The 19,145-nt window shown below is 37.8% G+C and overlaps 1 long non-coding RNA gene across 1 annotated transcript; it reads left to right on the forward strand.

Annotated features, from left to right (window-relative positions):
• Nucleotides 1-1,838: 1,838 nt before the first annotated feature.
• On the forward strand, nucleotides 1,839-18,867 carry LOC139122569 (uncharacterized). The gene is made up of 2 exons (XR_011549496.1): nucleotides 1,839-1,947; nucleotides 18,128-18,867. It is a non-coding gene; the product is annotated as an uncharacterized lncRNA (long non-coding RNA).
• Nucleotides 18,868-19,145: the final 278 nt, after the last annotated feature.

Below are 19,145 nucleotides of genomic sequence, written 5' to 3' on the forward strand. Positions count from 1 at the left end.
TGTTTCGCTGGTATTAAAGTTTGCACGCTGACCCCTGATTTTATTATTTATTTGGCAAGAGTATATGGTTGAAAGTTTCATTCAAGAAAGGTCAAAGCAAAGTTTTTCTTTCACTTTCACTTACCTCAATGTCTGATTTTACTTGTCAAAGCAATACGAAATGTAGCATTAGAATAAATTAAAGTTAATATGCTATAACCGTGTACGAGGCAAAGAGATTTGATACTTCGTTTGTGCGAGTGAGTCTGAACTCGTGGTGACCCTAGGTGACATTTTAGACACTGTTCATTTGCGTTCTACATTTTCTGTTATTATGCCCACTTTACACTGCAAGATACGTTGAATGTGCACCGACACTCCATCAACATCACAGGAAGGCACTAATTTGTCATCGTTGCGGAGATATTTACCGTATCATAACGCTAACTTGCACACTTATACAGCTGTGCTATTAATAGTCTATTGTTTGAATTTTCAAAAAGAGGCGGGAAAGGATATATCAATCAAATAAACCCCTCCCGTCAAACCCTGCCTGTACTATCATGTCAACTCATCGTTGATTGGACGTTCTGTAATAATGTCATTATGAATAATACATGTAGAAAAGCATGTCGTGCTGTTGTTGTACATTTACGACAGTCTGTCATGCAAGTCCCACGCACATGAATGACTCCAAAAGCCAGACAGCTATTTTCAAACATATGTCGGCATTTCCTTCAATCGCTTAACAGCGTTCATACTTCACAATAAAGCCAAAGAAAAGGCAGTTACTAGTACTTAACCGATTTTATCTCGGGGTCTACATCATGAAATTTACGCGCAGTCAACCGATATAAAACTTATGACGCACTCGTCAAGGAAACGGAAATGATATTTTAAACGATTACAAAAATCTTAGTTTTGAAAGTACAGTATTCTTGTCTCTGTCAACTAAGCCGCAGATGAATCGTGTCATAAGATTTTTTGTTTTGTTTGTTATATTGTTGTCAGTCGATTGACGTACATTTAAACGACAGTCAGTTTTAAGTGTTAGCGCATTTTACAATGGCAGTAGAATTCGTTCACTTTGATTTTCGGCGGTTGTGACAAATTGCAACATGCAAACACGGGAACACCTGTTGGAGTTGGTTATAATGTGCGATGTACAATATAGATAGAAACTGGTATTTAATCTGCCTTTGGTAATGTTTTGACCATTGATCAGTGTATGTAGTCAAAGATGAAAATGTCCTTTAGATATGGGTTACACAAACTGAGCAGACTATATGTAGGCGTGCAATCAACGAAGTTTAGATCACCCCTTTACATTGCTGTAACGTCGTCTGACCTCACAGATCGCAGTACCAGGCACAAACAAGTCAAGAAATCCCAGATTGCCTTGAGGGATTGCAGGTGCATTGGATATTTGAAGTTGTTCGTCGTGATCAGACTGATACAACGGGGAAAAAACTAGCTTATGTTCGCAGGTGTTGCGTCGGCCGAAGTAGGCTGAAGTACCACTCATGAAGGCAACAGTGCGTCGACTTGAGATTAATATGCCAATTTCCGCAGTTAAGCATATCGTATTTCATGTGAGCTCCCTTGAAAACAAGTCACGTGGACATGTCTAATCCAAGGAAGTTGTGTAAACGTATTGAGCAGAATCAGTCGCGCGAATGAAAAAGTTGATCGAACTTTGTGTGATTATCCGGGGCGATTAACTCGCTTCATTAAAGGCAGGAAGTCAGGGATTGCAACAACGCCGGAAAAAAGTCTTTATAGGTTGTAGGTATTTGTTTAAGCAATCCGGAACAATAGCGATCTTACAATAAAGAAAGAAACAGTATGACGGAAAACTATGGAACTTGTGTAAATTGCGTGAAAAATTGCTTAACTTGACACGATCATGTTGCAACATGGTTGTGCTCGTCCATCATGCGGAATGTGGAACGCGTACTGGTCAGTTTGGTAAGCAAGCAATAATTACCTAACTTGTTCACTCTATAGCAATCCAATTATTCATCTGTTCATTGATTAACTAACATGCTCTCAAAGCTGCAAATTGCTGTTACACCTGTTTCGATTTCTAAACTTCTTCAAATTTGTCCGTTTCTCCTATGTCAGTTCATTCTCATGATTAGTTGACAGTAGTCATCTTATTTTTTTTAACTTGTCCCTTGCCCAAGGCTCCTGACAACTTGATGAAGATGATCATATCGATTTATCTAGTCACTATTTCTTGTAACCAGATACCATTCCACAGACTGAGTATTGTCGTCTCCGATGTCTTTGTAAAAATGAACATCGCGAAGACTATTCGAAGCACTCTTCCCAAAACTATGTCTGGCTCGGTGAGAATCTAATGTTATATCGTTTTTAGTTGCAGTGACCTCGTGTCTTGACCCTTGTCTCTGCGACGAAAAAGGTCATGATACGACCAACAGCTCTCCGCTATACAGATGAACTGTCAATAATATTTGCTTTCCGTGACAAAGTGATTTTTCTTTGCATATGTGACTTGGCCGTGGCCATTATTAATTCAACATGCACACAGTTATTCGTCCCTGCATACGTACATGTATAAACGGCGTCAGAAATTATTTACCAATCATGTGTCATGTCCTCTCTGAATTAGCCTGATTAATAGCCGTTGGTGTCCTGTATATGTGTCTGTCTACATATCTCTGACTAAATACCATTTGAAACAACCGTAGTGCACGGCACGGTGGATTTAAAAACAAGAAAGACACTTGTTTCTATCCAGAATAAATATTTGATCTCCTACTTGCCGACATTCCCAACGCCCAAGAGCGATTAGTGCAGGATTGTTTCAAAGAAACTTGCTCTGTCCCTTAGCACTGTACACGAAGTACCGTTGAACTTAGATGCCCTATCTCTAATCAAAATCTTTCTTAATCTAAAATTAACAGTCAATAAACTTTACGTCTTTAACTTGATAAACTGCACTAAGATCATTTCGTAAGGCAAACGAATTGACAGTAGAGCCCGAGTTGGGGGTAACAGACAAGCAGGAGGTTTCAATCATTAGTATATAATTCACGCAATTCTTTTTCGCAGTCTGTTTTCAGCTCTTATCTCGCCCAAGTCGCGTACACGGTCGTCGTTTGCACGAACGGCTTCCTAATCCTGTCTATTAAAGGCGAGCCACTCTTTGTGTGCCGAGCTTTTGAGGCAGAGATCTGCATCAGAAGCGATATCCAACCTTACCCCATGAGTGACATTTGACGTCAGTCAATGCAACGCACATCGAAGTAATGACTTGGGGATTAAGTTTTCGCGCCGGATAGCGAGCAGAGCGTAAATGCCGATCGCTGAATAAGTCTAGCACGTCCAACGAAGCTTGAAACTTTAGAAAAAAAACCAAACTGATCTGCGTGTTCTTGCTACTCGGGGGAGCCAGAATTTAATCTTTCTACTTTTTGATGAAATATATTTTTGGCGGTTGAAAAATACATTTTCTGCAGTTTTAAAGATCAAAGTCACGGTAGCTGTATGTATTCTTCACAAATCTTTGGAAGGTTGTTGCATTAATAAGCTATGAGCATTTACTAAATATTTGTTACTTACAACATAAACCATAAGAAGTGTGTTGATTTTAGGAAGTGTGAGTTCCCCCCCCCCATTGTATGACGTCATCGTCATTTTGGCCGTTAACGTTGTGTCTTCAGAACAAATGTGGTACGAAAAAACTGATCCGTCAATATTGGACAATAAGTACTTTGGGAAACGTTAAACTCATTGCTGTTATATGTTCAAAAGTGTGGTTGTGGGTGGAAATTTTGACCTTCAAGAATATTGGTTAGACGAAGACGGAAGATGAATTAAAAAAGATGGATATATACAATCTTAATAATACCTCTGCATAACTATGGGGTGTATTATCAACATTTTCAGAGAGAGAGAGAGAGAGAGAGAGAGAGAGAGAGAGAGAGGGGTTGTGATGCATTATGGACATGTTTAGCTGCTACATTACTTTCGCAATTTTTAGTGAACAGAGTATGGTATCTGTTCGACTTGGTGTGCCCCCTTCACTCACGTAATCTCATGCAGTGGCAAATGTTGTGCATTTTGATTTCATTTGAAAATACTCATGAAAATTGTTTTACTACAAATCATCGGATAAAATTTATTGTTGCTTAACAATTGACGTCACCATGGTAACTATCAGTAAACCATCAATTAAAGTGTGCTCAATCTGAAGAAAAAGAGAATTTTTTATGGTTTACGAAGCTGACACCTTGCTTTATAGAAGCAATTTTTACAGAGAAGCAATATGATGAAATCTTCCACTAAGATAGTCTCAATATAGCGCTGATTGAAGCATTTAAATTTAAAACATTGGATTCGCCATCCAATTTGACCCGAGCTGATGGGAAACTCGCTGTTCTGAAATGAACCGAACGCAGTCATCTAGAAGTGTGTACTGGAAATGAGATTTTCATTGGGATATGTTTTTCCCTGGAGAAATGCCAGATTCCCTCAACATGGAATTAAATTAGTGTATGCATAACGTTAGAACGCCTTTTTTGCTGGAAATGGATTTAATGTCGACAGGCTAGGACTGAGCATTATATGAGTTGAAGGTATCGTCATTAAATTTATTTCGCTATTTACAACTTGGCGAGTTTCTTTTAATGCTTTCTGATGCGCGATGTTATCCACTATGACGGGAATATGAAGTAGATAAAATTTTCGCACAGAATATTATGCAGATCCGATAAAGTGCGAGTTTGTGATAGTGGTTTTGTCATAACTTCACGTTGTCGTTAGCTGATACTACAATTTTTGGTGTCTGCTATTTTTACATTGCTGCTGCTAATGGTTAAAGTCATACAGATGATGATGATGATGATGATGATGATGATGATGATGATGATGTATTTGATGATGATGATGATGATGATGATGATGATGATGATGATGATGATGATGATGATGATGGTGGTGGTGGTGGTTGTGGTGGTGGTGGTGATGGTGGTGGTGATCATGATCATGATGGTGATAACAATGAGGAAGGTGACAACGGCAAAGACAAAGTATTCCAACATAAAAAGTTTTAGCCTATACTCTATGTTATTCTGTTAAAATTTTTGCATGCAAGGGCCTAGGGTTTCTGTACATCAAGCGAAGGAGTAGGGCTGGCGATGCGATCTCATTTACCCTAAATGACTATCTTTTTTATCTTTTTCATTAAACCAAATGGAATCCATCTCGTTAAATGAAAATGAAATACATCGCGTTTAATGAATAATAGTTCTCTTTATATCAAAAGAAAACGGTTTTATCTCTTAGGCAGCAAAGAGCCGGATTCAAAATATACACTAGTCTTTTATTTAAATTATCATTAACAATGTTTTGTACCATCATTAGATCATATTTTGATATTTTGGTCATTACATGTATTTAAGCGTTTTTGCAAATTTGACAGACATTCAATCGCACTATTGTTGGATATATAAATATGTTATAGATATGTTTAGGTTGTGTCTTATTCGCAACGCATACATATTTTATGTAGATGAATTAGTCTGACCTTTGTGTGCATTCAATCGGGCATCATCTAATGTCAATATGACATGCAGAAATGTAGCCGAGTTCTTAATATGAATTCCATTTCTCTCCGATTCGCCAGGGGTGAAATGTGCCACTATGCAGATCCACTGCATAGCTGATGGAGACTGATGGGTATCAAATATTTATAAGATGCGTGTCTCGTGTTCCACTATTGCACGGTGAATACCCTGTGAACTCGATCAAAGATCGCTCTGTATAACCGAGAATAAATGCCTCATCAACGATAACATTTATTATCATTACCGAAAAATGAAGTCGATCATAAAGCGATGGAAATCGGCAACACAGAATAAAAGGCGGTGACAGTGGCTTGGAGCAGAATTGAAGACGGAGAGAAACACGTCAATGAGAACATACATACATACATACATACATACATACATACATACATACATACATACATACATACATACATACATACATACATACATACATACATACATACATACATACATACCAACCAACCCATTATATATCAACACACACACACACACACTCACACATATATATATGTTTATATTTATATATATATCACATATAAAAATGTATATGTTTGTACAAAGAGATAAACAGGCAACGATAGAACGAGAGAGAGAGAGAGAGAGAGAGAGAGAGAGAGAGAGAGAGAGAGAGAGAGAGAGAGAGAGAGAGAGAGAGAGAGAGAGAGATATAGAGGGAGAGAGTAAGAGAGTAAGAGAGAGAGAGAGAGTAAGAGATAGCGTGAGAATAAAGACAGAATTAGAGAAAGAAAGAAGATAGAGATAGACTAAGTTAAAGTAATAGAGTTATACGTTTCATTAATCAATCAATGTTTGTATAAACGCCGAGTAAGTTGCACTATATTATGGGATGCTTCGAAACATTTTCCATTTTATTGACACATAATAATATACTTTGATGATGAGGTTGTAAACAAGAATTTTCTTCTCTGGACTCTAAGCAGCTTAGCTATTATTACCCATTATGTTATCAGTACTTCAGATGCTGGTATTTGCGTGGTCATTGCTGTAAAATTTAGAAGAGATGGAAAATGTGACAACGAACAGACAAATTAACCTTGGTGCTCTGGTGTCACATCATTTCTCGATCACAAGTGGTCATTTCTGAAGCGTCGTGCGTCGACACGGTTGAGGTAATCCCTTTTCAGAATGCGAATCGGAGAAAAAGACAGTCGTCCTCTGTTTACGAGCAGTTGACATTATCTACCACGTGACTTCATCTCCCGTTTAAGACATTGATATGCTGCAAACATAGAAGCTTTCTCACCGTGACAGCATTGCATCGTGTTCTTCCCCCGGGGCCTGACAGGTGTCAGAACTAGTTCCCCCGTGAAAAGCTTATGACTGACGTTAGAAAACTTAGAGCACAGCAGAGACTATCTGCAGGGATCATGCAAGTATTGCATATCAGGTTTTTTCCACCGAGCAAGCTGAGTTCACATGCAATATTGGATTTCAGAGAATGTCAAGGATCCTTCTGGAATTTCAACATTCGAAATTGAAACGTTTCTCCCATTGACGACTGTAAACATATGCAGTGCGATGTTTATCACTTAGATTATCAATAGTTGTATGATGTCTGGCTATTTGCAAACAATGTACCAACACACCCACAACTCAATCAACCGCCATCCTAGAGCGCAAAAAGCTTCCCGTATTTTTTTTTTGAAAAATTTCAAATAACTCCAAAATGGTCTGTACTGCTTCCTTTCAGGGAAGATCCCAAGGGTTTCATAAATATAAATCATGAAAGAAAGGCCCAGTCTCATCAAAAACCTGTCATAAATATTACAAATTAAGCGACAACAACAGGCTATTACCAATCTAATCTTCCGTTCCAATAATGAGTCTTCATTTCTCACAGCTGACAAGACAAATGAAACAAAATAAACAAAAGTCTTTAATTTTATGCTGACTACGCTGACCGTAATCGACAATTTGTAACATTGTCTTTTCATATTTGCTTCCTCAAAATTCTCAAATAGTCATTATTTGAAAAAAAGAAGGAATTGCAGTTGGAAAGAGCTTAATATCTTATAAATGGAGATGAGATTCAGAGTCACGCTCGGATGCGTATTCCATATACGCAAAAATAGTGTTGTTGATGTTAGTTAAATCTCAAGTGAGCAATCAATGGGAGCGTTTTGTAGAGTTTCTCTTTAATCGTCCGCATCAATGGCATTTTTATTTTCAATCACAATGTCAAACGGATATTAGCTTTTAACGTCGACAATATTTTCATTATTTGTGTCCCATAAAACAATACATTTTACAATACCTTTTTGGTCTACCACTTGTGGGGTCTCATTTTGATGCTCAGGGAGCGAATACAATTTTCAACGGCTTATTTTTGTGAAAACCGAAAATTTAATTTCCCCATACTAGTAGAGGTAAAACAGGGATGGCTGCCATTTTGAATTTCAAGTATCCTTTAATATTTTGTAATTATTTATTTCTCTGGTACCTAATTTTGCACGGTGACCCCCTGATTCATACTCTTGCTTTTTTTTTAAATTAGCAAGGTTTCTCTTCGGAACTTTTGAGACTGAAATACTTAAAGGTAGAACGCACCTCGGGGACAGATATTCGGACTCTCAGACTTTTACAATTGTTTCCTGATCTACCACATGTGGGGGTTCATTTTATAGCTCTTGGTATAAGAAAACTTTCCATCGGCTTAGATTTTCGAAATTCGAAAATTTAATTTTTCTCCATAGAGTTAACACAGGGATGGTGGCCATTTTGAATTTTAATTATTGGTTAATATTAGGTTATTTGTTTCTCTCGTACCAAAATTGGCACGATAAATCCCGATTTTTATTCTCGATTTTGGAAGAGAATGGTTGAAAGATTCCTGAAGGAAAAATTGAGCAAAAGTTTAGGTCTTTCACTTTTGAGGCGCATACTACCTTAAGACCATTAACTTCGAGGTACATACTAGCTTGAAGACATTTGAAGACCGCGTTAAAAAATTGAAGACTAGGCATTTCAACATGACTTTGGAAGTAGTACAATTATGGATATTTTTCACAAACAGGAAGAAAACACCGGAAAATACTATAAATGTTGTAACTTATAGAGAGATTGTTTTCTACATTCTATATTACTTGCACGCCATTTACACATCATACCTAATCCTGCATATTTGAAGACGATTAAAAAAAGTAAATGCAAGATAGCGAGTAAAATTCTATCCCAAAGCATTCGTGTCGAATATTATTGCGGCAAACAGACATAAACACCTGCTTGTCTCTTCAATAATATATCTTACAATAACAACCAGAAGAGAAACATTATAGAGTTGCTGTTCTCTGCAGAGGAAATGAAACTGACATTTTCAAATCAATGAGGTGAAAAAAACGGTCGCCTCAAGACCCTGTACATAAAAGTATAAACGTATGACGTCATTACATTAGTTCCTCTCTTGCGAGAGGACACGCCGACGGCGCCTCCGTACTGTACCGTGCTGGGTCTTCAATTTGTAGATTGACTGTTTCGATATGTAAATATATCGATTCTGAGATGGAATTCCGAACCTATTGCCAAGCGGTCTGAGACAAAGGATCTTTGAAGGTTGGGTATATACATACATAGATATAATACAGGTACAATAAATGGAAACGACCCCTTGGCGTGCCTATACTGATATAGGAAGTGTTGGGAAACCCTGGCGACATTTTACCACCGCCTTTGAAACGAGAAACCTTAAAGAGATATATAGAACTCCATCGTTGTTGATAAGTCGCCAAATCACGATATCTCTTAATAGAGTGATGGCGCCTTCCTTTTACATTTTTGCTATCGATTCTTGACATTTTCAATCGACCTTTCGCCTTTCCATAATTGTTTTATAAGATTCATCTTTTCCCATTATAGGAAATTCAGCTTCCGTACAAATGTTGGAGTAATAGACAACGATATGATGACATTCTCACAGAGGGCAAAATTCGTGGAATTTTCTGAGATGACTCGAGAGAAATTTGAATCATTTGTTTGCGCGCAACGCCGCTTTGTTTGGTGTTGGGTTGTTCGGAAAACAGAGCCGTCACGGTGAGCCCGCTCTGCGAAAACACCCGATCGGCGTCACGGAGCGTCGAACGTTGGATGAATTTAATAATTCAGAGGATTTGGAGATGAATGTTTCATCTTGTTTATGTTTTTGCTTCATGACACGTCGTAGATGGAATTAAATTTGAACGAACAATGAGGAAAGGAAACGGGATAGCCCACTGGGAATTTCTCTTCCGATTGCGTCAACAGCGAAATGACAATATTGCATTGCAAACGGGATAGTCATTGAAGTCAGTCGTGTTTCTTTGACTTAAGGCATGGTGTCTTTAATATCTCTAGACATTAGCAAAGCAGGCATCTATCATCAAACAGGATTTGCATACGTCATTCCTGCTAAGTGTAAACAGATAGGCTGAAGAAACGTGATAATCTTCTGAATATTAAAGCTGGCTTATGGACGCTCCCATCAGCACAAAAAAGAACGTTACATCGGACGGTAACCTTGATCAAGTACAATGTAAAGTTCAAAGAAGACGACTCAGCTAACATTTTGTTCTCAAATCTTTTCTAACCATTTCCCTTTCAAAAAAATGAATGGAATATTAATGATTTGTTGATCGATGAATTATCGAATGAGATTTGAAAGTCATTTTGTGCATGGTGGCCACTGGCCTTCACATCAAGTGTTTTAATTTCGATATCGAAAGCACGAAAATTACCTTATTACACAATTTAATTTGCAAATTTAAGAGATTTACCAAGTGTCGTAATCAGAGGAAAAACAAGTTGTTCTGAAAAATATTTTCATTAGTTTTCTGATAGCATTGGTTGTAATTGCTCTTCTAACACTTCGGTTGTGAAGATGTATCTATTACAACCATCCTAGATATGCAGTATTTTATTCATTTTTCTCTATTACTAGACACTATTGTCTGTTTTCGTCAACTTCGATTCCTTAGAGCATATTGAAAATACCCAGTATTTAGCTTGCAAACATCCTCCATACTTTGTTTCTTGACATCAGTGAAATATTGAGTACGGACTCACTCTTTGCAAGCAACTTTCACTAAAATACTTATTGAGCCATAGAATCCCATCTTTACATTGAAAAACTGCTTGATTATTTCATTCCATAGACAATCAATTGTCTTGAATCATTCCCAAGAGAATTTCATGAGTCTCTGAGATGGTCGCTCTCATTACATTTGAGAATATTGTTGCTGTGTCTTTGTTTAAAATCACCAGGAGTTCTGCTCTGATAATTCGGAGAATGCCGACTCATTTGTCGTCAGAATACCTCTCTCAATCCCTTTCGATGAGACAATTTCGAGTGTAAAATTGATGATGGATGAGAGACATATTTGTAAAATCTCATTTATAATTTCATATGCCACAATACACGACAGAGAATTTAATTTGTTTCAGAAAGTAAACACACAGAAAGTTTCAAGATGTCTACAATGGGTATTAAAATAGCATCTATTATGTTGTGGGAGATGGGAGTCAATAGTAATTATTTACAAGATCCACTGGAGAGGCCATGCATCCATTGCGGGATAATTATCCATTTGTTTAGGGTCTCTGATATCATCCCGATCGTCAGGTAGGCAAGGGCACACAATAGAAGTTCGTGTTTGAAGGTAATTCGCATCTCGAAAATGAAAGCCTTAAACTTTTGCTCAAACTCTCCTCAAACGTTTAAGCATTCTCTTTCAAAATCAAAAATTCGAAGATGGCCGTTTTCCCTGTTTTCTCTCTATAGAGAAAGTTAAATTTTCTATTTTCACAGAACTGAGCCGGTGATAACTTTGCTTATTTCATGAGCTTCCAATAAACCCCCACATATGGTAGGCTCAAAGAATATTGTATAAGTTTGAGAGTCCGAATATCTGTCCCTGAGGCGCATTTTACCTTAATCTGTTTTGTTTTTTTGAGTTCTGCTTACACTGGCAATTTGCCTTCTGCTTTGTGGGTAATATATCATCCACTCAGTAAGAGACGGACGTGATTTAAGGAGAATTATGGTAGTTAAGTTAAATGATAACATTTTGATGTTCTCCACAAGATGTACTTTTCTGTTATTTTGTTCCCTTTGCAAGCTACTACTTTCTTGTTCTACTCCTACTCCAAACATTATAACGAAATACCCAATGTCCAACTTGTCAAATCAGCCCACACATGTATGTTGCAGAAAACTGAATCTGAGCTAGTCCTGACGAGAATTCACTTTCCAACAGTAACATTGAAGACTTCATAGAATGCCTTGCGTGGGCACGGCTAATGCCTTGTGAGCGACAAGAAGAAGACGTACGCATTTTACAGAAAAGAAATAGAGAAAATATTCCCAACAGTTACAGCAAATCCCTTTAAAGAGTGCTTAGATGAAAAACTTCAATGTTTCTTCAATGTTTTTGTACTCGGGTGGTGTCACCACAGCCTCACGAATTTCCGCGGTGTGTGACGTCACCAGGAAATGTGTATAACATTGATTTACGTCACCTGAGTGGCCATAAAATAACTTGTCCGAGTCAGGATAAGTTCAGCGGAGGCTTCGACACCGTATTCTGGTGATGTTAACCTATGAGAAAGCAGGGTCAAAAACAGACCGATGTTTTAAACTACGAAGAAAGGGGAAAATAAAATATGCCCGCTTGGCCTGGCTTGTTAAAGACACTGAGGAATGAAGCAATCACTTGTTAGCGAGGGACTCACGATGACACCTGCCAGTGATCGATATTTCAACGAGGGAAACCCTTCACATGACGCAGAAGGCACTATCAACACGTCTTATTCACAGGCAGTCGGGAAGAGATTTATCATGGAAAAGCCGAGCTCGAAGCAGAGGCTTCAAGTTGGGAATAGACCCGCGTCAAATCGATATGATGCACTGAATTGAAGATTACTAAGTAAATAATGGCAACACTGGGTTTTATTCCGCTTTCCTGCGAGCTAGACTGTATATTGTCCTCAAAATTGCTGCCGGGTGAAACTCCGATTTACTCCGATATATACACTTTACTCTGGGATGCGCACAATGTCATGATCGCCTACTATACTGTTTGTTGAACGAGGGCAAGTGGTTTCTAGTTATCGATCAGCCGTTGCGAGTCCTTGCTGTTTTAGCACCTAGGGGCTCGTTTCCAATAGAGTGCATTTGTCCTCGCTGTACGTGAACTTTTTGAAATGCGAACTGCCGAGAGAGTTTTCTTTGGACAGATGCACTCAAAGGGACATTAGATATGCTTTGGAACACCTGATATATGTCAAGGAAAGCGTCGTCTGTGTTTTGCTCTTCTGAGTCTATTATTTTGCCCTCAACATACAGAAACAAGATAATAAGTAAATAAATAAATAAATAAATAAATAAACGAGTGAGTGAGCGGGTGAAGAGTACTTGAAAAGAAAGGTATTTCATACATTTTCCGTGTTTTCCGACGGAAAATTCTACCTGGCGATGAATTGCCGTCAGGTTTACTGGACGACTAAATTCAGAGGGCGAACACCAGTACCGAGTCTTTATGGTCAGTTAATACCGACCATGTACAGCAGCTCGCGACAGGAAACATTTAAGTCGATGAATTAGGCCTTGCTCATCAGCTTGTAATTTCAAATGAAGAGAAATTGATAGTGCCTCAGCGAGTAACAGCAACTTTTATAGTTGACGTGTGCAGTGACCGTGATGTAAACCGATTCCCGCCATAACGTCTCTATCCATAAGTCTCAATCATAGCGAGGTTTTAAACGGAAATATCAGATACTTTTGTTGCAAGCCAGTCATACTCATAACTTTAGAGCTGAAAAAACACTCAATCGGAAATTTTATCGGGGTTCATTGACTTTTTAGAAAAGGAATTAAATCACTTCATCCGTGGATTTTAAATTAAATAAGCACAGCGTTGACAAGTAAGTGGAATTGATCGAATTGTGTGTTCAGATGCCAAATAGATAACGTATCTTCTTGTTTAATTTTTTTTAATCAATGAGGGACATTGATCCGAAATCACAGCATATTCCTGTCCATTCTTCTCAGCTTGATGAGCAATTTGTCGATTCAGACTTACTGTCGCTCGGGATTGCTGGTTACAGACAAAAATCAAATGCAGCGGCTAAATGTGTGCGGTGCAAAAACCTTGAGCGTCAACGCTGTGTGTTTACGTTGCTGAATTTCATCCGTCGTATGCTGTTTACAGCGCGAGTGCAAATCGAAGCGACAATGTTCGTTGTGGATGGCTATATTATTCCGTAACTTCTCAAAACCTTTCAAACATAGCTACTGTCAAAAATACTTTGTTTTCCTGTTGGGGAGCACTTTTCTTAGTAATTTCCACATTGAATGTCAATGGTACAAGAATTATCGCTAGCCCATACACAAGCGTACAGTATCGCATATCAAAGTATCATACAATATCCAAATATCGTCTATAAGATTTAAAGGAGTTACATGTTTGTTTATCTATTCTTAACTTTGTAAATGATTTACGAATATGTTGTCAGGTCCAAACTTGTCCCGAACGTCTGCATTCATATTTAAGATATACCACGAGATTTCAAAAATGTCTTCATTCACAACAAGTTCTAAATTAATGGTATAAATCGGATGTTTTCCGAGGATTTTGACTTTGTGTTGCCTAGATTCACACCATGGTGTGCACGCTGCAAATCTGCTTCATGGGCTAAAGACAACGTTCTCGTGATGCAGCATCGACCAAACCGGGTAAATATTGGTGCGGACCTAAAATTTATATACATGATGGTGTATCATATTTCACAACGATGAAGTTCACTGTAAATGAGGCACTCACGTGCACACACCATGCTCGGGCGATTCTGATATGACTTAAACGCCGTTTGGAGAATTATGCACTGTACAATTCAATCTACATGACCGATTGGCGGAAATATCATGATTAGCTTGAGGGAGTGCTTCGTATCATGTCGTCTTCCGAGTTTCACTATTTCGTTGCGACGGACAGCAATCTATCACCATAGTTATGGTTACTAATTACCGTGTATACGTTCAACGACATCACTACATAGTGCATCAACACGCCCAGAAGTTCGTTCAGATCGTAATACCATTGCAAAAAGCGAGCATAGTAGCCGCAGGCAAAAGCCTCAGATTCTATAATCCGGCTTATGATATTTTTCGTCATTAAATGTCAGACAGCTCTAAGTTTCAACCCATCACGTCTTATCAATATACCAAGTAAAAATCTTTAAATATTTTTTGCGCTATAAATAACATGGCTACTGGACGAATAAAAATTTGTGCGTACGTAAAAATAAATATGACATTTGGCAGGGATTAATTTGCTGACGTTTGAGTAAAAAAAATCAAGAATTTTTCTTGCAATTTATAACTTAAAACCGAGACGGTTGTATGACGAGTCACACTTATATTCTATATTTAATCTATGCCCCCGAGTGCAAACATTTCGTAGCTGTATGGCAAAATACTTCTCGCAACAAAATCAATTAAGAAAAACTGTTTCAATTGATCTTCATCAGAAAAAGAATGCGATGGAGTATTCTGGACATTTCAAATGGAATTTAGCAGACGATGAGGCTATATCACATGACACAGTTTTCTGTATCTCCATTTCGCTACATTGAACTGCACAAGTGACGCTCCAGTGTTTGTTGACTTTGCACGATCCGGACATGACTTTGCGTTCGGAAATACTTGTATTAATTTTTACATATTTACTCAATCGTATGCAGTTGGCATCATAGGTAACCAAAGCGCAAGCAAACATTATCACATCAAGCATCTACACATCGTGAAAAACCTCACTCTAGGATGTATAGCGGAGCCAATATATTTTAATTTAAATTTAATTTATGTTCGTCTAGAAAAAATGACAGATTGAATCGACCGGTTATCAATGTCATGATCTAAATCTTTAACGAATTCATATTTTATGCCATGTCACTTTATCTATGGCTTTCCCAGGGGTTACCGGTAAATTGTATGACAGATATTAAATAACCGTGAATGCCATGGAATGCTGTAAAATATTACATTAATAATAAAGCGTTGATAATATAAATGATACTCGCGCGACACACAGACATAAACTGCGCTGTCGTCGCGACGGCAGTCTGGTTACTTTTGCGCTCGGATGAAACTGTAGCGACGGGAAAGCAAGTATGCTTGTTTGGGGACAGCAGAGCGGGTACTTGAGACAAAATCAAGTCACACGATTCGATTTTAAAGGACTGCCATCTCATTAATGTGAATAATATTTTAATCAGAGCAATGCTTGACGATACTACGCTAAATGTTCACTCTGACCTCCGGTGACCTTTGTAAGGGAGAAAGCGCCATGGTAAAAGAAGCCGAACGACTCTATCTTGCGCGGGAAGAACGTTTTACCGCCGACCGGTAAGTTTAGGTCATGCAACGTGATCGGTGCATTGGCGCCAGCACTAAATACGCCATCTCAGATACGAAGCCAAGATTAGTATGAATATATATGAAAACATCAATTTCGGAGTGACTCGCGAGTTTGCTTCCATATCAAATTGAAAATTAAAGCAGCTAACGAAAATCAGAAACTTATTTTTACATAAATAGTTAACTGTAAATATTTGCAGCAAAATTATCGGAGAACAACTGAAGTGGGTCCCTCAGACTTACGACAAGCAGGTTTTACGCAAAGGAAATTAGATCTTGCATCCAAGTTTCAGCTTCCATTACATCATGAATTGACTCGCTTCCATCTTGTCGTCAGTTTAATCCACCGATATTTAAAACCAACATAGCTAAATGTTGTTTTACGGTCTATCGGGCGATATAACAGAATTAAACATCTTTCAAAATTTGTATTTCAGACATTTTAGCCCTATTTGTTGTTTTGTTGAGTGATACTGTATACTGCCTTAGTTTTATACGCGAGTTTTTAAATTTTCATATTTTGTAATTGAAGTATACATGTATATGCTTGTCACTGCCGTAATGCTAATTGCCCAAATTGAGATAATGAAGATTGATTAGTTGGTTGATTGATTGATTGATAAATAATGAAGTGGTATTCCTAAGTTCTGGTGTATTGCCATATATTTGTAGCACTTTTCTAAACATTTTAGTCTCTGCTATTCATAGAGGGTATGAGTTAAGTCCGTGTTTAAATTTGTGGCAGGTGCATTGTTAAACGTTTTTATGTCGACAAGCAGTCTTATAATGATCAGGAGATGATCTTTAAATGCTCTGCGAGGATATTCCTGACTGCTGACAGCGATCACTCTACTTCATCGGATATTACCGTCGTAAGTCTGTCATGTCTATCTGTGTGCAATGTATTGTTTGTGTCAACGCCGTTACAATCGACCTTCTGTCACGTTTTAAACATAGAATCAGTTTTGCCCGGTGAGTGTACCTTCCCTATGACTTAAGGCACCCAGTGATTTAGGGAATGTACTACCAAAATTTCAAAAAAAATATCTAGGCAACAAACTTAGGAGATGCTCTCGATTTTTATCTAAAGTGTGTAAAGTAAAGCACAGGCATAAATTGCCAGATTTCGTAACGTTCCAGAGAGTCAATGGTCCCCATTGCTGTCCTGCAGCCATGGTTACAAGATAGAAAGTGTACTGTCAACACCATATGACTAGCGAAAGTATCGACCCGTTCGAGAAGGTAGAATTTGGTATCAGAGTAGATATCAGCTTTCCCGAGGGCGTGCTCTGCCAAATGTCTCCAAAGTCCATGTCCACCATATTCTGAAAACAGTTGCGGTTGAAGCCTACTAAAGTCTTCTCAGTCAAGTATATGAATTTATACCATGAAGATCTTTATGTAACTTATGGTTTGGGTGGCATCGTCATCCCACCACAGATGAGAAATTATATATATATATATATATATATATATATATATATATATATATATATATATATATATATATATATATATATATATATATATATATATCATCTGTCAGATGATTGCAGAATGCATGAAACTTAAGTAACAGATGTTATTACTTTGTACTTGAAGTAATTTGTATTATATATATATATATATATATATATATATATATATATATATATATATATATATAACAGACAGAAAAAGAAAGAGACAGACATAGAAAAAGAGAAAGAAAGATTGACAGAGAGCAATAGATAGATAGATAGATAGATAGATAGATAGATAGATAGATAGATAACTCGATGCTTTATCACAGTGGTATGTAAATAAGAATGAAACACATCAAGTACAAAGTATTGATGATGTGTGCAATACATACGTAAGTACATACATACATACATCGTGTGTTTGTGTATGCATTTTGTTATGAAGTTATCATATGTATGTGCGTAATTTGTGAATATATATACATACACCTATATTTGTTGGTGTCGTCGATAACTCTTTCACTTCAGTGCAGTCAATGTTGTGACAGCGAGTCATATAGTTACATTCATACATACACAGATCTATGTCAACATTTACAAATAATACAAACATTATTACGCACATTAGCTATCAATCCGTAACACTATTCATGTCATTGTCTTCTTCTAATTTTCCTTCTCAGACGGCGAAGTTAGCCAGAAATTATCGACCCTCGAAGTAAGGTGAAGCAGGTGTAGTTGCTTCTTACGAGATGTCTGAGCTTTTTCCATTAGCAGGCCGACACCAACAATTACAGCGAATTGTCTGCTACAAAGCTTTGATGGAACAGACCATTAGAGACAGAAACCAACTAGACAGGTATATTAGTCGTTATTTGAGAAGAAGGCTTCGGCAGGTAATAGCGTAATGGAACAGAGCGAGATGGATTATGTCAGAGGCTTCTCGTCACGATTTGTTCATCCAAACACGATCAAGAAGGTTTAGGTTATACGTCTGAAAGATCTCTGATTGATTGTCGACTGAATCGGGTAAACAAGGCCATTGAACGGTTGAACACACGACTAAACTGCGATATCCGAGGGTGAGTGCAGACCATGGCCGGCGAAGAGCCACAGGGAAGCGAAATGTCGTCTGCATTGGAGAGCGATAATGATGGAAAATATATAATCAATATATGACGGATGACGAGCGATTAAATGGGAAGGTTGACCCACATAATATGTCATCGGAGTTGTCGCTACTGCGTCTGGCAGCAAAAAACACTTACATAAATGTGCAAATACATGCATGCATGAATACATGCATGCATGCATGCGTGCGTGCGTGCGTACGTGCGTGCGTGCGTGCGTGCGTACATACATACATACATACATACATACATACATACATACATACATACATACATACATACATACATACATACATACATACATACATACATACATACATACATACATACATACATACACACATACGCACACACAGGACAGAGAGAGGTTTTCTCATGAAATTCAAGTGCTCAATACCAACTTAAAACCAAAAACTAACTGTTTGCAATTGAAAGTTTGATACTAAATTTACGGTGTTCATACGACAAAGTTTCACAATAGCCACTGATTATAATAGCGCAGCCTGAAGACAGCAGAAAGAAGTTTAAGATGATTGCGCAAGGCCGTTGCGCCATGTACACAGCGTAAATT

The sequence above is a fragment of the Ptychodera flava genome, chromosome 22, assembly GCF_041260155.1.
Source record: "Ptychodera flava strain L36383 chromosome 22, AS_Pfla_20210202, whole genome shotgun sequence".
Classification (NCBI taxonomy): Eukaryota; Metazoa; Hemichordata; class Enteropneusta; family Ptychoderidae; genus Ptychodera; species Ptychodera flava.